General features: G+C 44.3%; 2 long non-coding RNA genes across 2 annotated transcripts in view; one reads left to right on the top strand and one right to left on the bottom strand.

Annotated features, from left to right (window-relative positions):
* Positions 1 to 2,312: 2,312 nt before the first annotated feature.
* The window catches only part of LOC311012815, a 347,190-nt gene continuing 322,880 nt past the window's right edge, over positions 2,313 to 26,622 (bottom strand). Inside the window, exons 2-3 of the long non-coding RNA XR_014597080.1 lie at positions 2,496 to 2,777; positions 2,313 to 2,442 (exon numbers count right to left, since the gene is read on the bottom strand). This is a non-coding gene — a long non-coding RNA (uncharacterized lncRNA). The remainder of the gene's footprint in view (positions 2,443 to 2,495; positions 2,778 to 26,622) is intronic.
* On the top strand, positions 12,454 to 13,726 carry LOC311012812. The gene is made up of 3 exons (XR_014597078.1): positions 12,454 to 12,680; positions 13,275 to 13,360; positions 13,569 to 13,726. It is a non-coding gene; the product is annotated as an uncharacterized lncRNA (long non-coding RNA).

Raw genomic sequence — 26,622 nt, 5'->3', positions numbered from 1 at the left:
GAACAACATCAAGCGCATAAAGTACACGAAGAAGAACGTAGCGGGGGCACATGGTGGGGATTGTTGTGGCCTCACGTCTTGTGGAGCAAGTCTACACTGCTGCGCGGAGATGAGAGGGCAGCTTATATCGGCCACTATACGGCCAGCATTTTTTAATGTTTTCTCCACTGAAAGGGCCAATAAATATTCCTTCACGGGCCGGATTCCTGTGAAAAGTGGCACCGTTGCTTCCGGCGCGCCTGCTGTGGCAGCAGCAGAACTGGTAGCACCGCCTCCTTCCATCCTTCAAACCCCGGCCGCTCTACTGTTAGAGCCTAAATTTTCTCATATAAATGTATTGGGTTCCTCAAAAGGCTCTATGAAGAGAGGTTGTTTGACTGTGTTTTGTCTGACTCCTCACCCACGACCTGTCCAGTTTGGTAAAACCTGTCAGGAGTTGCCTCCTACCGGCATAGCTCTTTCAGGGTTCACTGAGGTACACAAGCTCCCTTACCACAACAAGGTAACAGTCACAAGGGAGTTTTTTTTTACATACTAAGGGATGGGGAAACAAAAAATAAGATCAATAAATTAGCACAGTTGTGGTGCTGAACGAACAGTGCCCCAAAATAATAATTGAGCAATGGCTGAATGACAATAAGGACAGATCCAGAGGCAACAGCAGCTCTGGCTGACACAGCCACAGAACCATGACAAACAGAAAGTATCTCAAACAATACTAAGGAACTAAACTGAAAATGTGCTTCACTGTTAGACATAGGCAGTGGAAGCAATGTTACAAAGTAAGAAAAGAAACATGCAAATAGGTTCTAGCAGGGACAACTACATAGGCATGTGCAACTGAATCCATATCTGAAGCACTTACACCTTCCAGTACATGCCTTGGTGCAACCACATTTGGTCAACTCCCAACAACTCTCCGCTATAGGTAGAAGTGGAGTCCAGAAGACTTTCCACTCCTCGTCCTGTTCCACCCATCCCCAGTTGGATGGCTTGGCATTTGTAGATGTTGCTTCAATGCCTGTCCCCACACGTATCCAGCTTCATAAGGAGCACGTTTGGCATGCTCTTTGAGTGCTGCTTGAGTTGGTGGGATAAAGTCATATTGTCTTTGCTTTCTGGCTAAGAGATCAAGCCTGGCCTTGTTCACAGTTGTGACATCGCTGGACCTGTCATACATTAGCACAACAAATCTCTCTAAAGCTTGCAAGTCACTATCTTCCACTGCAGAGGGACATTTGCTGAGTCTTGCAAATGTTTTTGAGACCTCATCACACACGGCCCATCTTTTCCAGGCAGACTTCTTTGATTTGCCATGGAAGGATGACACAATGTCACAACCACTGAAGGCATGGAAGAAGAGGATACCACGTGTTTTCTCTGGTCCTATGGCTGAAATCACCTCATGTATTGGGATCCATCTTGTCTTCTCTCCTTTGCCAAAAGTCACCCACATTTTCTCAAGGCCAAGTTGCATTAAAGAGGGCATAACAGAAGTGGCTATGATTACAATATCTGTGTCATTGGCATCGATCATCAGGGATTTGTGTCCTTGTTTCACTGCATGCTGGGCATGAAGGAAGATACGTGTGTCTGCCTCTTCATGACTACACGGGGCTACTGCATCCAAGTTAGCAGCTTGGTTGCTTACAGCATCTTCCCCTTCGTCACAGTGACTATATTGGCTGTTTTAATTTCCGTAACTTTATCAGCCAGGAAATGGAACAATTCCTTCTTGTTGTTTTCATCCCGTAGGAAGCTTTGCCAGTTTGACGGAGTTTTGCCTGTGCCTATTACTCTCCTGATTGCTTTTCCCCGTTTTCACCTTGCCTCAGACTTCAGACTGGACTTCCAGTAAACATAGAACACGATGTGTGTCCGCCTGTATGTATGGCTGTATGTCTCTATTCTTGGAAGTATGTCATTTATTGCATATTCATCAAACGTCTTGCTTGAACAGTGTATTCACCATAGCTGATCCATAGCTGATCCATCCACTATAATAACATCTGATTCTGGCTTTTTTTTGGGCAATGTCACTTTCGCTTGTAGTATATCAGCCAAGTGTTATTTGGTGTTATTTTGGTGTTATTTGGCCTGAGAAAGGCGGGAGCTGATTGGTTCTCATGCATGAAGAACTCTTGTAAGTCACACTGCCTGTTCTGGCAAGAGATGAATAGTCGGGAGAAAAGTTGGTAGTCATCCTTAAAGGAGTCATCACCAGGAAATCGCAATTTCTCTTGTTAAAACATGCATATCTGTGTTTGACCTCAGTTGAAACTTGCCTGAAAGGCTGGAGTTTGAAAGTGGCACCGTTTTTTCGCTTCTGCTCTTTTTCCGAACAGGAATAGCACACAAGGGTGTGCATTCCTAAAGCACGAGATTTTGATTCTGCGCCTTCGGTGACGTCACCGTGGCGGCTACTTGCATAAGCCCACCCCTCTTTCACCACCCAACCCCGCCCCGTCCGCTACCTGAAATCGCCGAAGCGCCACCATTATGTTTTGGAGTCTGCATGCAGGCAAGCCCCCCCGGCTCTGTCCTTCCTGCGGCGAATCAACGCGCGCCTCATTACATATTATACAATGCACATCCGGACCAGTCAAAACCTCGCGCGTAATCTCGCGTGATAAAATCGCGGTACGAAAAAGGGTCAGAACAAGCTCAATGTTTGATTAAAAAATTTTTTTTTTTTCTAATAAGTTTTACGAATTGATCCAAAGCGATCCAAGGGGGGCTGGATACGTATAAAACCAGGTTATGACTCCTTTAAGTTCCTTCATCTTGCAGTTTGTTCCACTGACAGCTGGCTTGTGCTTGAAGAAAGTTACCATATTCTTCTTGATAGGCTTGTAGAAAGAGCATGGACTGTCGAGGCTCTGTAGATCTTTCATGAAAGATTTGAACTGTTCTTTGCCTTGTTGGTGATGTACTGCTGAACTGGCATCAACAATGTCCTTCGTGTCCAACACAAGCAGATCATCTGATTCTTCCATGAAAGGGTTACCCATTTCCCGCATCACTGATGTGAGTCGTTTAACTTTCTCAAAAAATCGTTTTTGAGCAGCCTCTGTTTGTTCATGGTGATGATTACCTTTCTTCACATCTTTAGCTCCTGACGCAGCTTCATAGTTTGCAACTAGACGGCTCCCCCATCACCTTTGATCACAGCATTGAGCCATTCATGAGCCTGATCAATTGCCACTGCAGAGAAAGCCCTGTCTGACTTATGTACTACAAAGTTCCTCTTCTGGAACTCTGCAGCCACTTCTGGATGTTGCTCCTCAATGCACATCGTGTCTCGAAGGTATATTGGAAGCCATCGAGCATAATTCACATTGTTGTTTGCAAAAAAGTATGGGACAAGTTCAAACAGTGACTCACGGTACAGTCTGAAGTTACCTTCTCGAAATGATCGGATCAAAATGAGAATGGTCAGCTCCATCCTATAAATGAGAAACCAGAACTTGAACTGTGGACTCTTCTGCTCCGTGCACCACACTTCAAAAGTGGTGTTAGTGTTGTCAGGTGTCTCTTCCCTGTGCGCATTGTAGGCATCTTTCATGAGCTCGTACAGACTGCATACTGTTATCTAATGTGCGTACCGTGTTCTAGTTACGCTTGATGCTGAAAGAAACAAATGTGCTGTACCAGGTGAGGCTACCCCAGCCTCAACGAGGGCACTAGTCCACCCACTGTCTTTGAGGAGCGTTCCGATAGATTTAAATGCTGTCATTTCAATATGTAGACCTCCAAATATGACCACATAATTGTCTTCTCCATATTGCTCTGGCCAGTGCCATTGGATCTGCTTTCCAAGAGCATATAGTGGCTGGTCAACAGCTATGACTGGCGTTTGTCCTGGATTCAGGAATGCTACTGTATCCCTCACTTTGTCCATAACATGCTTTATTGTTGCGACAGAGTGGGCCTGCTCTCGGAAGAGGGGAAGCAGTGATGTAATGCTAACATTAAAACCCTGGCTCCTCCTTTGGGATGCATGGCAGGCTGACCATGTTATAGTGGAAGAAGCATTGACTTCTTGGGTTAGGCTAACCTTCTCCAGCTATTCATACTCAGGTGCAAAGTTTCTGCTGAATTAAATGAGGTCTGGCAATGGTAGGTTGGCTACAGGACAGGGCTCTGGTTTTTTCTTATTGAAGAAAGCTGGTTGGATGTTAGAGAAGGATTCAGGAATCTCAGGAACCTTGTTTGGTCTGTTATCTGAAAGGTGGAGTGGTTGCCTTATCTCGCCGCCATTGTTAAGGGTTGGATGTTGGAACATGGAAATACTTGTACCATGAAAGGAGGTATTTGCTGTTGTTGCTGTGGGATTATGGTCAATGTTGTCCATAGCGGATGTGGTGAAGAGTCCCTTTCGCAGAATCGGTGGGCAGACAACCCCATCTACCACATATTGGTTCACCACAGATTCTCCTAGTAGTGCTGAAACTTCCAACACCCTGTCATAGGAGATACTAATTCCATTCTCATGAAGCATATCAATAAGTTGTCGCTTTCGTGTCTTCTACACCACCATCCCGATGTATACAGCAAATGGAGTTTCGCGGACTTTTGAGTGTCTGTGGGTTGCTGCACCATCTTTGCACTTAGATTAGCAATTGTATTGCAATAACTGTGCAATTGCAATGTCCGATTTGAATACCCCATGATTCAAATGTGACTCGATATCTACACCATGTTCAATATTGCAGATGAACTGAAGAAGCGTTGGTGGAATGGATTCTTCAACAAATCCCTAATCATAGGACTTGACCGTGGCACAGACCTGAACCCACAAGGACTAAATGGCAACGAGCATCAATGGTCTTCTGGTGACAGGTGACAGCTGACAGGTGACGCACATTTCCTGCGCCTGTGCGCCGTTTTGTTTTGTTTGGACGCCAGGGTAAACTGCTCCCCTTATAGTTTCTTTTATCCTTGTTACTTTTTTATAAAATTTTATTAGCTCGTATTTTATACCACGCTTTTTTATCAGGCTTGCATATTTTAATGACCGGACGGCACGATCTCTACCAGGAACCGCTCTCTCCGTCTGCTGCTGTGGAAGCCGAGGCCCTGGCAACTATGCCTGCCATGCCCTGTGAAGACAGTGAGTGTTGCGGCTTCCTTACCAAACATTATTAGCCACTGAGAGTAAGAGGTTGGGTCCTCAGGTTCGCAGATTTGTGACACGCTAAGAGGCTATGAGGACAGATACGCTGAGATCCAAAGATGCTTTTGGTGCATTTATTAGTGACAAACAGCACAGAGCTATTACAGCGTAGCTGAGATGGATGAATGGAATAATGAAAAGCAGCGGATTGAACAGATAAAAAGGTGATGAATGAATGAGTAGCGGTCAACAAAAATTACGCCTACTACCCAACCCTGCCTCTCTCATCATCTGTGTCACAGGTGAGTGCGCACCTTTAAACACACCCACTTCTGCACGTGCACACACCCACAACGTGAACCACCACCTCTGCAACACACACACTCTCAAGCACACCGTGCTCCTCATCCTCAACCTGTATGTCTCCTACAGTGAGCTTTTAAAAAAGGCATATAAAAAGATATCAGACCTTAAGGAGGACATCCGTCGGCTCTCTGACGAACTGCAGAAGAAGGACGCACTGCTGACTAGTTTCTCCTCCCGTCTTCCTGTACTGACCAGTTTTTTAGCAGCCGACCATTCCAAAAAACTACCAAGCACAACCCTGCAGGATACAGTAGTGTGGGATCCATCCACCGGTTGCCGGCCTTCCTGCTCAACCCCAAATCATGGGTCAACCTGGGCTGAGGTAGCAGTCCGGGGACGTAAGAGAGGCTCGGCCGGTTCTGTCTCTCCGCCTCCCGTTAACCTCTCCAACCGCTACACTGCTCTGGCCGATGACGACCCAGTACACCCAGCTGACGGCCCGGTGCCTCCTCCCCTGGTCCGAGACCCAGCCGGAATGCCTGCCGAACCCGCGGTTCTCTCCGTGCCTCCTCCTCCCCTGGACCGGGGCACACCTGGACTACCTGCGGACCCCGTGGCCTCGCCGGTGGGGAGCTGCGATGATGAGGCCCGGGTGGCTGGGGAACACACAGGGGAGCCACCTCAGCTGCCTTTGAACCGGACCTCCTCGGCCTGGCGCAAGATATTTTTAAAGAGGCTGTGCTCCGCCGCTCCGGTCGGTTTCCTCGCCCGGACCCGGCAGGGAATCATCATACTCCGACCACTGATGCCACTGGCTGCCAGGTGAGCCAGAAACCGTCACCCCCCCGCTCCCTTTTTTCCCCAACCACATTAATAATTGGAGACTCAATCATAAAAAACATCCGCTTCTTCAATGCAAAAGGAACCCATTGTTTTCCCGCAGCCACTGTCCCCGGCATACTGGACAAACTCCCAGCACTGCTGAACTCTCTCGGGCCCTCCATCTAACGTGTCATAGTGCATGTTGGATCGAATGATGCAGGTAGAAAGCAGTCCGAGCTAACCAAAAATGATTTTAAAGATCTTTTTAGGTTTTTAACAAACTGTGGAAAGTCCGTCTTCATTTCCGGTCCCATTCCAACTCTGGCCCGCGGAGTAGAACGTTTTAGCAGAATCCTCAGCCTCAGTACCTGGCTTCAGTCCTCCTGCACTGCCCACAATTTAGGTTTTATCAACAATTTTAATCCGTTCTGGAATCGTTCCTCCCTTTTTAGAGCTGACGGGGTTCATCCGAGCTGGCTAGGTAGCAGCATTTTAACAGACAATATCCTCCATGCTGTCCAATCTCACACACGTGCGTGACTGTTGACCTGCCATGCCCCCCCGGTCCCCGACAAGTCTTCTTCGTCGCCCATACACGCCCCTCCCTCAGTGACCCCAGTGGCACAGGACAGTATTCACACAATCCCAACCATAATCTCACACAGACAATTGAAACCCAGGACTGTTTTTAGATCAAACTGTGTTTTTAACATTCCACTTGTAAAACGTGATGAGCGCACGTTCAGCACAGACGTTAAGTTGGCTGTGCTGAATGTGCGCTCTCTTTTAAACAAATCTTTTATCATTAATGATATAATTTTAGATAATAACCTGGATAGCATTCTCCTTACAGAGACCTGGCTTGGCACTGATGCACCTGTTGTTCTCACTGAGGCTTCACCACCAAATTTTAACTTTTTATTTTCAACTAGGGGGTGCAGAAGAGGGGGCGGTACTGCTTCAATTTATTGTAGAAGTATTTTTTAACAGTTAATCCTCATTCGAGTACCATGCCTTCGTTTTTAGCAGACCACCCCAGTATTCCACTTCATTCATTAGGGAATTTTCAGAACTTTTATCAATTATTCATACCACTTTTAACAGAATTTTAATAACCGGTCATTTTAATCTACACGTAGACATCTCCTCAGACTTGTTGTCCAGAGAATTTTTAAACCTTTTACACTGCCTTGATTTTAAGCAACATGTGACGCAGCCGACCCACAGCAGAGGGCGCACCTTGGACCTGGTTATATCTTATGGCCTGTCCATTGGTGCGCCCTCTGTTGTGGACCTGGCTGTATCTGACCACTTTTGTGTGTTTTTTACAATCACCAGTTTTAATCAGCGGGAGGCCCCGGTGAGAACAGTGAGGAAACGCTACCTAACTTCTGAAGTGGCTGTAAATTTTATCCAGATCTTACAAAGCACTCCTGCCGAAATTTTACCAGCACCCAGCGATTTTATCACTGACAATTTTAACAATAAGATAAAGTCAACACTGGACTCAGTGGCTCCACTTTTTATAAAAACAATTAAAACAAGACGTACACCCCCGTGGAGAACTAACGAAATTAAACAACTCAAAAGGGAATGCAGGAGTGCTGAAAGGAGATGGAGGAGATCAAGGTTAACAGTCCATTATGAAATTTTACGTCAACACCTCAAAATTTACAATAACACAGTCAAACAAGCAAGAATCTCCCACTTCCAAAAATTGATCAATGACCATAAAAATAACCCCAAATTCTTATTCTCCACAATCGATCTTTTAACAAACACTAATTTTAAAAAATCCTCCAAGACACCAGATAACGCCCTTCGCGAGGACTTTGCAGACCACTTCAGAAGAAAAATCAATGACATCAGATCCAGTCTTTTATCCCAACAGCTTTTAACAGCTTTTACCTGAGGAAACACTGCAGAGTTTTGCCCTGGTTGATGCGAGGACACTTGGTCGAGTTTTCTCCCAGGTAAAGTCCACAACCTGCCTTTCAGATCCAATTCCAACACCGTTTTTTAAAACACTCTATGGATTCTTTGAGCAACAGCTGTTGTATCAGGTGAATTGCTCTCTTCAGACGGGTGTCTTCCCCACCTCCTTTAAAACGGCGGTGGTGAAGCCCCTTCTGAAGAAGAGTGATTTAGACCCCAATGTTTTAAATAACTACCGGCCTGTATCCAACTTACCATTTTTAAGTAAAATTTTAGAAAAACTTGTTTTTAATCAAGTAAATTATTTTTTAAACTCAAACCATATTTTAGAGACTCATCAGTCTGGTTTTAGGAGGAACCACAGTACAGAGACAGCACTTTTAAAGATTTTAAATGACATCAGGTGTAATTTAGATAATCATAAACTCACAGTCTTGGTACTACTGGATCTAACCGCCGCCTTCGATACAGTAGACCATCACATTTTATTAAATAGACTGAGGAACCTGGTCGGCCTCTCTGGTACTGTTTTTAACTGGTTCACGTCCTACCTTACTGATCGAAGTTTCTTTGTAAGTATGGATACATGTTCCTCAGAAACCCATAAGATAAAGTGTGGGGTTCCCCAAGGGTCAATTTTAGGTCCAACTCTTTTTAACCTTTACATGCTTCCCCTTGGGGACGTCATCAGGAGGCACGGCATCAGCTTTCATAGTTATGCTGACGATACGCAACTGTACATGGCCGTGTCTCCTGATGACACATGGCCAATTGATGCCCTTTTTAACTGCATTGTTGACATCAAGTCATGGATGGCAGCAAACTTCCTGCAGCTCAACCAGGACAAAACAGAGGTTTTAGTCATTGAAGGCCAGAGAGAGAAACTTTTACCAAAGTTACAGGATTTTAAACCCTCAAAATCTGTAAAAAATCTGGGCGTGCTTTTTGACTCTGAGCTCACTTTTATTCATCAAAAACATAACAAAGATAGGTTTTTACCATCCTAAGAATATAGCCAGAGTCCACCCGTTTCTCTCTCAGGCCAGCACGGAGGTGCTGATGCATGCTTTTATCTCTTGTCGTTTAGATTATTGTAATGCCCTGCTCTCTGGTCTTCCCAAAAAGAACATGTACAATTTACAATTATTACAGAACTCAGCCGCACGCGTGCTGACGAGGACCAGAGGGCGGGAGCACATTACACCAGTTTTAAAATCGCTGCATTGGCTCCCTGTGCGTTTCAGGATCGATTTTAAGGTTCTTTTACTAGTTTTGAAATGTCTTAACGGTCTCGGGCCTTCTTATTATCTGCACAGATTTTACCCTATCAACCCTCGCGGACCCTGAGGTCCTCCGGTGCTGGCCTTTTAACCATACCACAAGTCAGAACCGAAACACACGGGGAGGCGGCATTCAGTTACTATGGCCCCCGATTGTGGAACAGCCTGCCGGAGAACCTCAGGGCCGCAGAGAATGTTGATGTTTTTAAAAAGAGGCTCAAGACCGACCTTTTTAATCAGGCTTATAACTAACATGTTTTTTAATTTCTTTTATGCTTCTTACATTTTTTATTATTATTCTATTTTATATTATTTATTTTTAGCTTATCCTGTTTTACTGTTTTGTAAATTTTATTTATTTTTATTGTTTTATTTATTGGGTCAATTTTATTTTATTTTATACATTTTGATACATTTGACTGTTTTTATTGTTTTTATTCCCTCAGTTTTTAGCTTCTACCTTTTATATTTGTTAGACTGACCTTGTGAGCGGCCCAGACCAAAAGTGAGGAGGCGGAAGCACAGTGTACAATTAACCCAACTCGTGGGCATTTATTTGTAGACAGGGTTAGTTCAGTGTGTACATTACAGCATATTCAGGACCAGCTACCGTGCCCAGCACTACCACCACTACAGCCAACAGCCAACCATAGTAGCACTTAGCGCAGCCTTTTATAGTCCCCACCTGTGGGTGCTACCAACCATAGGGGTGCTTGAACGGAACCCATATTACCCCACACCTACAAATACAACAATCTTCAAATATACATACTTGATACTTAAATTACAATTATTACCCCCTGGATAGTTAGCCCCTCATCAAACTACTCTAACAACACTACCCCTTTAAACCCGACATGACAATACACCCCCCACACAATCCCATCCGATGGACCCCTCCCGGAACGACAAAGAGACGCTTGTTTCCCCGGGGACTCTTTCAGTCGCGCACCCTGGGAGTTGCAGACAGGAGAACACGGGTAAGTGTTTAGCATGTGACGTATTGTTGTTACTCTTCAAAACCTTAATGATGATTAATACAATGCAATATGCTAAGTGTCTACTAAGCGACATCTAAGTGATGGCCTAGCCGCTCGGGCGCCACTATTCACATTCTGTTTTATAACCTGTTTTATAAAAGGTGGCGCAGCCAATTCAACCACCCGGCATCCGGAACAACATCGCCAGATCGCCTGCGGAAAACAATGAGCACAACACAGCCCTCCAATAAAAGGTTTTAAAATATATTAGTAGCTCGTGTCATTTTTATATTAACCATACGATTCCTTGTTCCAATATGTTAATGTTTTATGAGGTAAAATATACGGTACACATATGCTTCGCCAATACGGAAGCCGTTACTCATACGTAACGGAGACAGAAAGGATCTCCGTTACAATATTATTTTGCTGTTTTAGCCACTCGGTTTTCCAGTGTTTCCTCCTGGGGGCCTACCACACCGGGGAGTTGTTTCTGGTTCACCGTTGGGGGTGCTGTCCCGTTGACAGCCCTGGCCCGGGTGGCTGGAGAGCTCTACACCGTGGTGTGGAGCCTCCTGTCTGCCTGTGCTGGGGTGGTCCCTGTGGCGCACGGCCCCCAAAGGTAGCTTCTTCCTCACCTCAGATCTCGGTGCCCAGCCATGTCTCCTCAGCAACAGCTAGTGTATGTGTGTGGGTATGTGTATGTTTGTGTGTGTGGGTGTGTATGTCTGTGCATATGGCTATGTGTGTGCGTGAGTGTGTATGTCTCTGTGTATCTCTGTGTGTATATTTGTGGGGGTGGGAGGCTTGGGTTTCATGGTGTTCTTTGTTGTTCATATCTTTTTTCGTTTTTGTTTTGTTCACTTTTATTTTCTGTGAGGCACTTTGTGCTACTTTAAAGTATGAAAAGTGCCATATAAATAAAGTTTGATTTGATTTGATTCAAGCATCTCTCTACGTATGATGCTGGCAGCCTTAGCTAATTGAATGGCTTCAGCTTTACTGTGTTTGCTTACATCAGAAAGAACAGAGCTGATGTCCTTCTTGAATGCAAGCAGTACATCACGTCCTGCCTTGTGTTCTTCTAGCTCACGTATGCTAGAAAGCAGCTGCTCCTTCAGTCTGGTTGAATTCACATTTGGTGATTCAACACCAAGTTGCTGCAGTCGTTGCTCGTAGAGAGAGACTAGATCGGCAAGCTTGAATATAACTGTATCTGTGTCGTCACTTGTGGTCTTCATGCCCGTGATGTAAATGACAAGTTCTAAAAAAAACGAGGGATACTAGTTATGGCTAGATGAGCTTTTGAGGCTCTGCTCGTGCTTGAGGGCATTGAGATGGTGTCGCTCTCTGTTGTATAGACCAACGAGACAAGCAGGATGGTATTTAAATTCCTGTGCAACAACATCACCAGCAGTAAGCTTTGCAAGGAGCTTCATGTCGCTTAGATTCCTGGCACATTCATTAACCCTTTCATTAAGCTTCATTGTCATTGCTTCTCTTAAGGGGGACGTTGCACTCTCATCTTCACAGATAAAGCACAAAGCTTTTGAGGGATGGGATTTTCTTGGCTATTGACACGGATATCTTTCGTATCTTCGGTGTCTTCAGCAGCAGTAGATGCTCTATTTTGGACGTTTCCAGCTGTGTGTTGTTGAACATAAGTTTACAGCTTGAATGATACTTTGCTCTGTTTCTTGTCAATGTGCTTTCTATCACCTTCATCTAGTCGGGTTGGACTAAGTAAGATAGGCAGAGCATTGATCTTATGAAATAATGGAACATTTCTTGCAATGGTATCATAACCAGTACGACCGTGCTCGCCCACTGGGACTTTAACTGCTCCACTAAGGTGTCAGCCATCTTGAAATTTCAAATGTCTAAGACAATTTTCTTGTCAAGCGACCCACAGAGACTGCTCATGCCAATTTTCATGCTTGTATCACCAAATAAACCATGGCTGTATTCGAAATGCCATACTAACGTCCTACTCGTACTCAATTGTGACGTAAATTTGAGTACGTAGTGCGTTCACATACAATAGTATGTGAATTTGTGTACGCGAGAAATGCCCGGATGTATACTGCATTGGCAAGAATTTCTGAGTATACAGCGGACCTTGCTAAATCTACTCAACTTCCCCAAAATGCATTGCGGCTCGTCTGACTTCTGAAAAGTTTTGGATAATGGCGGACGACTGCGGTGATTCTGGCGACAGCCCGACACAAACCGCGTACACATGTAAGTATACTGTAACATGACTTTTATGTTTCCGGCTGACTTTTAAATCGTATTGATAATGAACGTTACTTTATTGTTGTTGGCATTGTACGTTAACGTTACGAATCGAAGGTCCTGCCAGCCGGCTAGCCTACAGACGGTAATTTACCATAGAGGTTAGCGAGCGCAAGCGAAGCGGAAAATGTGCCGTTTTTACCGACGTTAACTAATAATATAGTGCTTATGTTAAACCGTGGTTATATATTTACTAACGGTGATTAATAACGCCGTGCACCGTTGTCCGTTAAAGGGACGGATGAAAACACCGGGCGCCTCATTCAGTGGAGGGAACTATGAGGAGACGTTCACCGGCAGGAGGGATGCTGCTCTGAGAGGCTTCACTTAAGAAAATGTGGTTTAAATGTTATAATTCTTATATGCAGGGCTTAACTACTACTGTGCATATTTAGCTGCTCAATGATATAAGGTTGAACACCAGCGTATATAGATGGGAGATGTCCTGCTCCCCTGAGATGTCTACCTGAAACGTTCTGTTGAACAGCAAGAAATCATCAATGAACTGTAACACTTTTCTACGTGCTGTTCTTCATATAGGATGTTTATTGAAGAACATTAGATGGAGGGAAGGTGGAGCTGGATGGACAAAGAAGAAGTGGGAGAACATGAAGCAGAAATACAAGGTGAGTTGGAAGCAGTTTAAAGTATTGAACTCTACAGCATAAAAGAAACCAGATGAAGTTGTCTTTCTTATAAATAATCAGGCAAAGACATTGCTGGGTAATATCTACAATGTGTTCAAACATCAGAGTCCATTAAGTTTTACTTATAAACTGCACTACTGATAAACACAAATAAAACCTCAACAATAATCATGTTCCTGCAACACAGGGATCTGGACATTTGGAGCAGACACTGCAGCTAAAAGCCTCTGAGGATGTCTCAGGACTGCTGTTGCCTCTGAGGATATCCCAGGACTGCTGGAGTGGCTCGGCTTCATCGCTGTCACCCCCATCACCACCGTGGAACTATGGACATGGAACCCATCTGTTCTGTTAGTAAGCAGTGGACGAGGTTCTCCGTGGAACGCCTTTAAAGACAAGTCCTTCCTTAAACCCCCTTCCCGAAGTAGAGGCCCATCGGGGGAACATGAGGATTGACCTGCAGTACGGCCCTCTGGCACCAACCTGTAACAGAAAACATCAGATATTACATTTATTCAGAATGTTTTCCTATTCATTTGTTGATAAACTACTTATTTATTCTTATCATACACGTATTGCAACCTGTATATATAACATGGATTATTTGTCTAATAAATTATTCACTAATATCCCACTTGCTTGTACTTGTTTATTTTTATCACACCAAACTCATGCATGATATTATTAAAACCACTTATATTAGCCTACATGTAGCCTACATTTGATTATGCATGCATATGCACATCTATTGATAATCAAATAATAAAGGAACGTATTTAAACCAGATAAGTGATATTACTTACTTCAGAGGGAAATCCAAATTCCATGTACATGTGAATAATGTAGCTCCTCCGACGGGCAGATTGCCTGCGTCGTCTCCGTGGTGAAGGTGCTGGTGTTCCGTGGTCAGAGGTATAATACGATCTATGAACGGACGATTAATGATCGATAAAAGCTGCTTAATAGTCGCGATCGATGGCGAGTGAAGGCAGCTACTCGGGTAAGAGGAAGAAAGAGGGAAAGCGTGAGAGCGCGCATATATAATAAACTGTAGAACACGTTTGACAATTGTAATTTGACTTAAAAAATATTTAGAAATATTAAATTAACTGTAATAATAATCATGCTTTATATTTTGATAAGTAATTTCCATTAAACGGGAGCTAGAACCGCTAACGTAATCGATTCGGTTACGTGAGAGAAGATGAGGACGAGATGTCAATAAAGTTAAAAAAAACAAAAATGTAGTATGAGATGTGTATACTTCGGTGTGAACAGTCTGAGGGTAACAGCATACTCAAACGTTCATTTAGTAGGCAGTATGCAGTACATACACGTTAAGTATGCAGTAGGCAGTACGTTAGTATGGCATTTCGAACACAGCCTACTATGTCACTTAAATGCTCCACTAAGGTGTCGGCCATCTTGAAAAATGGCCACCATCTTGAAATTTCAAATGTCTCGGACAATTTTCTTGTCAAGTGACCCGCAGAGACTGCTCATGCCAATTTTCATGCTTGTATCACCAAATAAACCATTATATCAATTAACTGCTCCACTAAGGTGTCAGCCATCTTGAAAAATGGCCGCCATCTTGAAATTTCAAATGTCTCAGACAATTTTTTGTCAAGTGACCCATGGAGACTGCTCATGCCAATTTCCATGCTTGTATCACCAAATAAACCATTATATCACTTAACAGAAAAGGGTTCAGCAGTAGACCACATTATCAGCTGGACCCAAGGTCGCCTACATCAAAACATGGCACCTTCTGCATTCCTGTTGTGACTACTAAGAGAGTAAACATTGGGAAACTTGAACACACAGCTAACCTAAACAATCTCATTCCTGTTCTCTCAAAATCAAAGTCAACCTCAAAGCCTGTCAATAACACCATCAGGATGGGTCTGCTAAATGTTAGGTCTCTTAATAACAAATCATTTTGCAACTGTTGACAGACTGACCAACCCCCCAACACAAATACCAGCTAAACTCCATTCCACGCAGAAATGCAATGAGTTTGCATTCTTTTATACTAATAAAATTGAAGGCATCAGACGCGCCATCAATATCTCAAACAAAAAAGTTGGATCACCACCCTGTTCAGGCAAAAGTAACACAGCAATCATGGCAAGCTTTAATGCCATAGACTCTAAAACTCTAGTGGAAACGGTGACAAATCTAAAATCATCCACCTGCTGCCTTGATGCTTTACCTACCAACTTTTTTAAGAATGTTTTTGACTGCCTATCAATAGACGTATTGCAAATAGTTAATAACTCCATTCAATCAGGCAATTTCCCAAAGGCCTTCAAAACTGCAGTCATTAAACCTCTTCTAAAAAAAAGTGGAGCCTAGATACCTCTATTATCAACAACTACAGACCAATTTCAAATCTACCCTTCATAAGTAAAATAATTGAGAAAGTTGTCCTCCAACAACTAAATCACTTCCTGGCTTCAACTGGCTGCCACAACAACTTCCAGTCAGGATTTCGACCTTTTCATAGCACCGAGACGGCCCTTATTAAAGTTGTAAATGACATCCGTCTTAACACAGACTCTGGCAAAACTTCAATATTAATGCTATTAGACCTCAGTGCTGCATTTGACACTATCGACCACTCAATACTCTTGGACAGGTTGGAAAACTGGGTGGGGCTCTCAGGCACAGTCTTAAACTGGTTCAAGTCATATCTACAAGATAGGAACTATTTTGTTTCCATTGGCGACTTTGTATCAGAACCTACCAATGTAACGTGTGGAGTCCCCCAAGGTTCAATCTTGGGGCCGACTTTATTCAACATCTACATGCTCCCACTAGGACAGATCATGCAAAATAATAACATTGACCACCATTGCTATGCCGATGACACCCAAATCTATGTAGCACTATCACCAAACGACTATCGCCCCATAGATCTTCTGTGCCAGTGCATTGAGCAAGTCAAAGACTGGATGTGCCAAAACTTCCTACAACTAAATGAGGACAAAACTGAGATAATTGTTTTTGGTGCTAAAAAAGAAAGGTTTAAAGTAATTCAACACCTTCACTCTCTGTCCCTGAAAACCTCAAACAAAGCCAGAAATCTTGGGGTTATTATGGATTCTGATTTACATTTCGACAGTCACGTTAAATCAGTAACAAAATCAGCCTACTATCACCTAAAAAATGTAGCAAGACTTAGAGGGCTCATGTCAGCTTAAGACTTAGAAAAACTTGTACATGCCTTTATTACTAGTAGGCTAGACTACTGTAATGGTCTCCTTGCAGGTCTTCCGAAAAAAACTGTCAGGCAGCTACAGCTTGTTCAGAACGCAGCTGCTAGAGTTCTTACAAAGACCAAAAAATGTGAGCACATTACACCAATTCTTAAATCTTTACATTGGCTCCCTGTATGTCAGAGGATTGATTTCAAAATCCTCCTGCTCACATATAAATCACTACATGGTCTAGGACCGAGCCTTCTAGACCACTAAGATCTTCTGAGACCAATCTGTTAGTGATTCCCAGAGTAAACAACAATCACAGGAGAGCATGATTTAGTCACTATGCAACAAATGGCTGGAATAAACTTCCTGAAGATGTAAGACTTGCCCCAACTCTGACCACTTTTAAAACTAGACTGAAAACTTGTTCACCATAGCTTTCTGCTAAATCTTTTAATGTCTGCACTGTTTTTAATTATTGCAAATATGTTTTTATTCTCCTTTCTGTAATGCATTTTTAAATTTGCCTTTATTTTCTTTTAATTCTTCTATTTTTTTTTTTTTTTTCCCCACTTTGTTGTATGATGTGAAGCACTTTGAGTCTGCCTTGTGTATGAAATGTGCTATACAAATAAAGTTGCCTTGCCTTGCCTTAACTGCTCCACTCAGGTGTCGGCCATCTTGAAAAATGGCCGCCATCTTGAAATTTCAAATGTCTCAGACAATTTTCTTGTCAAGTGACCCATGGAGATTGCTCATGGCAATTTTCACGCTTGCATCATCAACTGAAAGATTCTGACGGAAATAAGCACTTAGCCGCTCCACTATACCGAGCGTTTACCTCACTGTGTCGGTGTTAGTTAGCCGAGGTGCAGGTGCTCGGCGACCCGGATGCTGTGTAGCGTTTATCGTTGTTGGCTATTTGCGTTGTGCTGATTGTTTGGAGCACTCTGCTGGCTTTCCGGTGGCAGTGGTGAGGTGGGGGTTTGGTTATCCATGGTGAAGTTATGCTGCGTTTGTATGTGTTTGTGATTTGTTTGGATGAGTGTCACAACCTGGCTCTTTGGGCCACGACAAGACGGGAGACACACTGAATTTAAGAAGATTTAGCAAAGTGTATTTATTTAACATAAAGCAACGCAATGTGCAACAAAGGAAAATAATGAACAAATGGGATGTGACCATCAGTCTATCAGTAGTGTAGGATGTGCATGTGTGTAAAATGTAATGGATGTGTGTTGTAAAGTGCATAAACTGAGCATAATGGAACTTAAGAAAACTGCGGCTGCCACATCACCCATAGGACATCTGCTGGAGAGGAGAGAGAGAGACAGAATGAATGAATCATGGGTCGTTTTATCATCTCAGGAACACTGGGCCCAGGTGCCCATGATTGACCAAAACTCCTCCCACAAACCCAAGTCACATCAGGAGCCTGCTGCCTCAACAGCAGGGGTCATCACACCCTCCCCCTTAAGATGGAGTGAAACATTTTAATAGGGAGATGAGAACAGTAGGAAGGATAACAGACTACCATTTAACCCACAGGGGCACGAGAAAAAGCATCGGCCATTAAATTGTCCTTGCCCTTAATGTGTCTGACCTCTAAATTATGGCCCTGCAAGAACAAAGTCCATCGCATCAGACGGTGGTTTGGGCAGTGCAGTGAACTCAAAAAGGTCAAAGGGTTATGGTCAGTGAAAACAACTACTGGTTCCCCCCCAGTACTAACATAAACCTCAAAATGCTGAAGCGCCCAAATGAGGGCCAGCGCTTCCTTCTCTATAGTTGAGTAGTGCAACTGGTATGAGTTGAACTTTTTTGAGAAGTAACACACAGGTTTATCAACTCCTCCTGTAACAACACTGCCCCTGCGCCCACTTGACTGGCATCTGCCTGGATCTTAAACGGCTTATGCAAGCACGGTGCAGCCAGGACTGGAACTGAGCACAGGAGCGATTTCACATTTTCAAATGCACTTTGACAGTGAGGAGACCACACAAACTTCACCCTACCCTTCAACAGGTCAGTCAGCGGTGCAACAACAGTTGAAAAGTTTTTACAAAAACTCCTATAATAGCCGACTAAACCCAGGAACCGCATCAATTCTTTCTTCGTAACTGGAACGGGATAATGCACAACAGCTCTAACTTTAGCATCGACTGGACGCACCTGCCCCTGTCCGACCACCCGGCCAAGATACGTCACTGTCGCCCTGGCAAACTCACACTTTGCCAGATTGATTGTGAGTCGCGCCTCAGCCAAACGACTGAACAAGGCACGGACGCGCCCGACATGAGCATCCCATGTGTCACTGAAAACAACTACATCGTCCAGATAAACTGCGCAACCTTCAAGACCTGCAACAACCGTATTCATTAGACGCTGAAAAGTTGCGGGTGCGTTCCGTAGCCCAAAACTCATCACGGTATATTCATACAGTCCTGTAGGTGTTATAAATGCAGAAATCTCCCTAGCACGAGCAGATAGTGGAACTTGCCAATACCCCTTCAGCAAGTCGAACTTGCTCACAAATTGTGCTGCACCGACCTGGTCTATGCAGTCCTCCATTCGCGGCAACGGATAAGAATCTGACTTAGTGACCTTGTTTACCTTTCGATAGTCAGTACAGAACCTAGGAGACTTATCCGACTTATCGACCAACAGACAGGGTGACGCCCAACTGGATGACGATGGAACTGCAATGTGATGGTCCAGCATATACTTGACCTCAGATTCCATTACTTTCTGTCTGTGTGGTGCACACCTATAGAAACGCTGTTTAATTGGTGTACTGTCTCCAACATCAATATCATGTTCTATCAAGTGTGTACGCGATGGTGTATCACTAAACAGGACTGGATACTCCCTGATTACCTCTTTCAGCTCACTGCTTTGAACTTCAGACAAGTGAACAAATAAACTCTCCAAGTTACACAACGTCTCTGAATTTTTTAGCCTACCACACATCACAGGATCATCAGGTGCTCGAACATCCCCCTCCATGCTCACCATACCCAGAGCCATCAAAGCTGAGGGCACAGAACCCACAGTGAGTACAGGACTGATATCTAAACTCTGCGCACTGGATCCAGGTGCAACAGTTTCGTCACGAGAATAATACGGCTTCAACAGGTTGACATGACAGAGGCGAGAAGACTTCCTACGCGTCGGAGTGGAAATGAAATAATTTTGCTCTGAAACTTGTCGCTCCACAGTGTACGGGCCTGAGAACTTTGCCTGAAATGGTGAACTTACAACCGGAGTGAGGGCCAAAACCTGATCCCCAGGAGTAAACTGGCGACGCTCTTCCCGACGGTCATACACAGTTTTCATTTTAGACTGAGCCACTTCCAGATTTTCACGCGCTTTTTCAGCAGCTGTATACAAACGATGACGGAAACCGTTCACATAATCAGATTCTTAGGTGGATCAGTATCACCCAAGCCATCCCGCAGGACTGCCAAGGGACCCCGCACTGTATGGCCAAAAACAAGGTCATTAGGACTAAACCTAGTGCTCTCCTGCACAACCTCTCGGGCTGATAACATTAACCAAGGTAGGCCTTCCTCCCAATCTCCCCCCATCTCCGTGCAAAAAGCACGCAACAGGGACTTTAATGTTTGGTGAAAGCGCTCCAACGCTCCCTGACTCTGGGCATGATACGCAGATGCACGGTTGTGCTTCACCTTCAACTGCTTCAACACCTGTGAAAACAAGTGAGATGTAAAATTAGAGCCTTGGTCACTCTGAATCACACGTGGAATGCCGAAGATGGAAATAAACTGTGTCAACGCCTTGACTATTGATCTCGCAGAAATAGAACGCACAGGATATGCTGCAGGGTATCTTGTCACCTGACACATTACAGTTAGCAGGTAAGAGCAACCAGACTTTGAGGTTGGTAACGGCCCCACACAGTCTATAATCAAATGTTCAAATGGTTGACTGATTGCTGGAATGGGACAAAGAGGCGCTGGCTTGATTGAGTGACTGGGCTTACCTGTAAGTTGACATGTATGACACGATTTTATATAATTAGCAACATCACACTTTAACTTTTGCCAAAAAAAATATCGCAAAACCCGGTCATACGTTTTTCTCACACCCAAATGACCTGATTCATCATGTGCAGTCTTTAATACTGTGTCACGGAATTTTTCGGGCACAACAACCTGAAACACAGGCTCACCAACATAGTCACCCTCACAAGGCACCCATTTCCTCACAAGCAACTCATCCTGGAAAAAATAGCCACGAGCCACATTTCCCATTTCACTCTCCGGCAAAGCACTGGTAACCAAACTGGACAGAGACTGATCAACCTGCTGACATTTAACCCCCTCCGCTCGAGGGATGGATGGGGGAAGATCAGGTAAAGGAATCACAACTTTCATCTCCTTTTGCTCTCCACTAACGACCAAGCCTGATGCATCCCTAGCACGCTGTGCGCGGGTCATGGCGCAGGCTGGAAACGCAGCTGGATATTTCTGACCACACTCATCTGGCCCAACTGTTATCAACAGCTTAGATGTAACTACAGGAGACGGCGGCACACTAGCCCACACCGCGCTACCAGCCAGATCATTTCCCAGAATCAACTCCACTCCATCTACTGGCAATGCTGGACGCACACCAATGGCAACAACACCTTGCACCAGATCACAATCAAGCACCATGTTTTGCAGCGGTACAGGTACCAATCCCATCTCCATACCTCGCATCAGAATAAAATCCCCCGTTTCTGTTGCAGGCGAAAAAGGCAATACTGATCCCAAAATGAATGAATGCTTAGCGCCTGTATCTCTCAAAACTTTTATAGGCACACGCTCCTCACTACCCACCAGAGAAATGACAGCGTCAGCAATGAAAGGCTCAAAATCACCACCACTCTCTGGACCAACACATTCAGGACCTGGCCCCTGAGCACTGGAACAGGACAAGGCTGGAGCAGGAGCAGATGGATAAGATTTATGTTTATTCGCACTCTGCAACACCGGACATTGATCCTTCCAGTGGCCCGCGCTCCGACAATAATGACATAAGCCCCCTCTGCCACCATCATCTCTCACCTGTGAGGCTTTAAATGTATGCGCGGGACCCGCTACTGAGGACTGAACACCGTAACCCGAGCTACCGTGGTTATTACTTCTACGTCTTAACTCACTGGCCGCGTACACTACACCAAACCCACTCCTGTGCGTTAACACATAATCGTCAGCCAGCTCAGCCGCTCTATGTACGGTGGTTGCTTTCTGCTCACTTACATAAGTTGCAATGCGCTGAGGAATTGAATTTTTAAATTGTTCCAGCACCATCAACTCACAAAGCCCCTCAAAACTCTCGACACTCGCAACGGAACACCAGCGGTTAAAATGGCATAGCAAATCACGAGCAAATTCAACATTTGTTTGTTCGTCACCTTTCCCCCAGTTCCTAAACCTTTGACGATAAGCCTCGGGGACCAACTCGTATGCTTTCAAGACAGCAGATTTGACCTTAACATAACTCCTACAAGCACTCGCACTCAGCGCTGAATACACCTCCTGGGCCCTACCCGTAAGGACGCACTGGAGCATCAAAGTCTTGTCTGCATCAGGCCAATTTTTTGCATCTGCAATCCGCTCAAATAAAGTGAAAAATGTATCCGGATCCCTGTCATTAAACCTAGGCATTAAGCGCAAATTAGCCCCAACATCAAACCCAACCTGCCCCGACTCAAAAAAACTTTCCTCTGCAATGTTCTGTGAAAGCTTACCATCACGGATCAAACTCAGTTTATACTGCTGCAAGTCCAGTTTCATCTTTTCTGTTTGCTGCCGCTCCATTTCTACTTTTAACCGTACTTTCTCCTGCTCAAACTGTATCATCATCAGTTCCTTCTGCTGCGCAAAAGTCAGCCCTGCCACGGACACTGGTACGGACATTGGCACCGCTGCCACGTCCGACAAAAGCTCTCCCTTCTTCAAAACACCACTCTCCCCTAAGGCGGACAAAATAATACTTTTAACCTCAGCCTTGCGTTTTTTATCTGCCACATTAATCTCATAATGTTCGGCTATTCGCATCAGCTGTTCTTTAGTACAGCCATTAACAAACACCTCCGAGGGCGCATCAAAAAACTCCGACAAAGAAGCCATAATAACAGACAGACCAAACAGAATGCACAGTATTACCCCCTCAAACGCATACAAACGAGGCAAACTTACCTCGAGGAGTATTTTCCCCTAACTGCCTAACCCAAAATCTTACTAAACTCACCCCTAGTCTTCATGTGGCGTGCGGCGGGTAATTACGCACTGGAAACCAGCGGGTCTGAGAAGCCACCTGCGAGCAGGCCGCCACGCAAGATCCCACGGACGTGCTCCAGAGACACCTGTCCGTAGATAGGTGACACTAACCACATTGCCACAACACTACACAAAGAAAAAAACCGACGTGACCCAAAGGGGAAACGCCCCTACAGCTTAACAGGGAAACTCCAAATACAGCGCATCAGGGCGGCAACACTTACCTTCTCTTTGGACTACGCACAACCGACAGGGGGGAAAAAAAACAAAACGCATCCAAATGCTTCCACGGACGCGAAACCTTCTCCCTTCAGCGCGACCCCCCCCCCCAAATTTCAGGCAACAAGGAAACACAACGGCATTCACCACCGACCTACACGCGCACCAGGCCCTCATCGCGTAAACACAAACACGTGTCAAACAAATCTACAAACCATAAACATGTTACTGAAAACCATGAACGGACGAGCCCCCATTTGTCACAACCTGGCTCTTTGGGCCACGACAAGACGGGAGACACACTGAATTTAAGAAGATTTAGCAAAGTATATTTATTTAACATAAAGCAACGCAATGTGCAACAAAGGAAAATAATGAACAAATGGGATGTGACCATCGGTCTATCAGTAGTGTAGCATGTGCATGTGTGTAAAATGTAATGGATGTGTGTTGTAAAGTGCATAAACTGAGCATAATGGAACTTAAGAAAACTGCGGCTGCCACATCACCCGTAGGACATCTGCTGGAGAGGAGAGAGAGAGACAGAATGAATGAATCATGGGTCATTTTATCATCTCAAGAACACTGGGCCCAGGTGCCCATGATTGACCAAAACTCCTCCCACAAACCCAAGTCACATCAGGAGCCTGCTGGCTCAACAGCAGGGGTCATCACACGAGGCACGTGGTGGCATGGGTTCTGTGTCCTGTGACAGCGTCCATAGCAACCAGTGGCGGCGGAGTGTCGCTGTGCGCATGCTCCTCTAGCGCTAGGCATTCTGGGTGCTGTAGTCACTGTTGTTTGAGCCAGATTTGCTGCATTTGATGGTGTTGATGGCTTCCTTTGATTTGTTATTTACATCATTATTACATTATATTATTTGAATGATGGTATGTTTAAATAATATATTGTCATTTGTTTGTTTGTTGTATTCCAGGTTTATGACCTGTGGTACCTTAATTTGAAAATAAAAGACAAACACGAGTCATAACATTGTGTGCTTCCTGTTAAGCCTTTTCGGAGGGCCCAGTAATGGAAAATTCCGGACACTAATATATATTATATCTCAACATTCTAGTCCTGCTCTATGTGGGAGGTATCCCTACTAAAATAAATAGCTTAGACCAGCTTAGGCTGGTTGATGGTTTTAGCTGGTTTAACAAGCTGGTTGATGGTTTAAGCTGGTTTTAGCTGGTGGGTTTAGATGGTTTTAGCTGGTCTTAGTGGTTTTAGCTGGTTGATGGTTTTAGATGGTCTTAGCTGGTAGAATAGGGTGGTGGATGGTTTTAGCTGGTTCAATAGGCTGGTTGATGGTTTTAGCTGGTCGTAGTGGTTTTAGCTGGTCGATGGTCTTAGCTGGTAGAATAGGGTGGTGGATGGTTTAAGCTGGTTCAATAGGCCGGTTGATGGTTTTAGCCGGTCTAAGTGGTTTTAGCTGGTTGATGGTCTTTAGCTGGTAGAATAGGGTGGTGGATGGTTTTAGCTGGTTCAATAGGCTGGTTGATGGTTTTAGGTGGTCGTAGTGGTTTTAGCTGGTCGATGGTCTTAGCTGGTAGAATAGGGTGGTGGATGGTTTAAGCTGGTTCAATAGGCCGGTTGATGGTTTTAGCCGGTCTAAGTGGTTTTAGCTGGTTGATGGTCTTTAGCTGGTAGAAGGGTGGTGGATGGTTTTAGCTGGTTCAATAGGCTGGTTGATGGTTTTAGCTGATCTTAGTGGTTTTAGCTGGTTGATGGTGTAGAAGCTGGTTGAATAGGCTGGTTGATAGTTTTAGACGGTTTTCAATGTACACTTATGACCAGGAAATAAATTATGTGTGCATGGTTGGGGGTGGGGGATGAGAGTCAGATAGTGTGTTGTGTTTAAATTGAAACGTGCAATGTGACATTGCTGCTGTAGTAAGTGGTCAGATCGGGCATGGTGAAATTATTTTAGCACTATAGGATACGGAGAGATAAGTTTTGTTTTTACCGAAAGTAAACCTCTCGTCCAGCAACTGGGCCTCGCGCTGTATTCCTCCGCTCGCAGATCAGCTGTTGGCCAGTTACGCTAATGCGTAGGGATACAGGGGTTCTGCGGTTGAGAAAATGTAGTGCCAAAAGAACGCGCGGTCTGACGGCGATGTAAAGCAGTGTGAATTTTACCTATAGCCTACAACGTACACTTAGGCTGACGTAAACATTTTTAGGTGAGCCTTGTTTTAGGTGGTTAATTTGGCTTTTTCTCTGGAACCTGTTCACTGCAGTACAAAGCTGAGCGTATGGAGCGGCTCTCTACTTCTCCAAACACTGATTGGTGATTATGGCAGGGAACAGATCGACTATAGATATGTACTTTATGTAACCCACATGATTACTGAACCAATTTATGTGATTTGAATTTAGTACCTTAGCCCGTGCTCAGTGTCATGACTGAACGTGACCTCACTCTGAGCTGAGCGTGATCTCCGTCTGTGCCGAGCGTCATCAAACTCAGAGCCGAGCTACTAGCAACTGCACGTAAACGAGCTGACGAACCGGGGTATGTAACATGATGAAATCCACGTAAATTAATGATTAATCCTCGGGCAGTATCTTGATACATCTTCTGTTTATTAAGGGAACATTGCGTGAGTGTGCCTGAGAGAGAGAGGAGCCAGTTTCACCGTGTTAAGCCTCTGTGAAAACTCCGGTAAGAACTATGCTAAATCCAAAGGGGCTAGGCCTTGAGCTTAGCTGTTGATATTAGCATGATGTGAGAAAAATCCTTTCATTGAAGTATGTTCATAAAACCAGTCGAAGTCCCAGATATGTTTCTCTAGTGTTTTAAACCCACCGTGGTACCTGCAGTATCATTGTGAACTTGGAAAAGTAACTGAAAAAAGATCATTAGCTGAGCTAGCGCGAAGCTAATGCTAGTTGCGGCTAGTGCCGCTAAGCTAACTCAGGTATTACTTGTAATGGGAATGCTAATGCTGTAACTGGTTAAGCTAAATTGCCACTACTGGAGCATATAAGAGAGAAAGAAATGGCATATGATGCATATTTGTGTTGATATGTCAGTTGTGATAGAAAAGGTGCTTTTGACTAAAGTAATGTGCATAATGTTTTTTACTGCACTAAAGTTGGTAAATATTCATGTTGGTCAAAAAATAATTTTATACTGTATATTTACGGTTAAAAGAGTTAAAACATGTATATAATCTATGGTTAGAGATATGTAGGTGATGTGATAGGTAATTGTCATGGTAAAATATTTATCCTGTATTGTAAAAAAAAATGTACAGACTCATTTACAATGCTTTGAATGCTGTATATCCTGCATCTGGGTATATATATGGAAGATATAGAGTGAAATAGAGTGAAAAGTGGAAGCAAAAAGATTATATGATTTGAATAGAGTAATGGTTATTGTTCTGCACTCTGTGTTTTTTTTAGTTTTGCCGGATTAGGATTTGATTCAGATTCCGAACGGAGGAGGTTCGGTGGCGAGCCAGAAAGGACGAGCGACTCAGACGGAACGGCGCACGGTCTGGCCAACTGTGGG

Source organism: Eutrigla gurnardus (genome assembly GCF_963514095.1).
Source record: "Eutrigla gurnardus genome assembly, chromosome: 4".
Lineage (NCBI taxonomy): Eukaryota > Metazoa > Chordata > Actinopteri > Perciformes > Triglidae > Eutrigla > Eutrigla gurnardus.
This window is presented reverse-complemented; position numbering and strand designations above follow the sequence as displayed.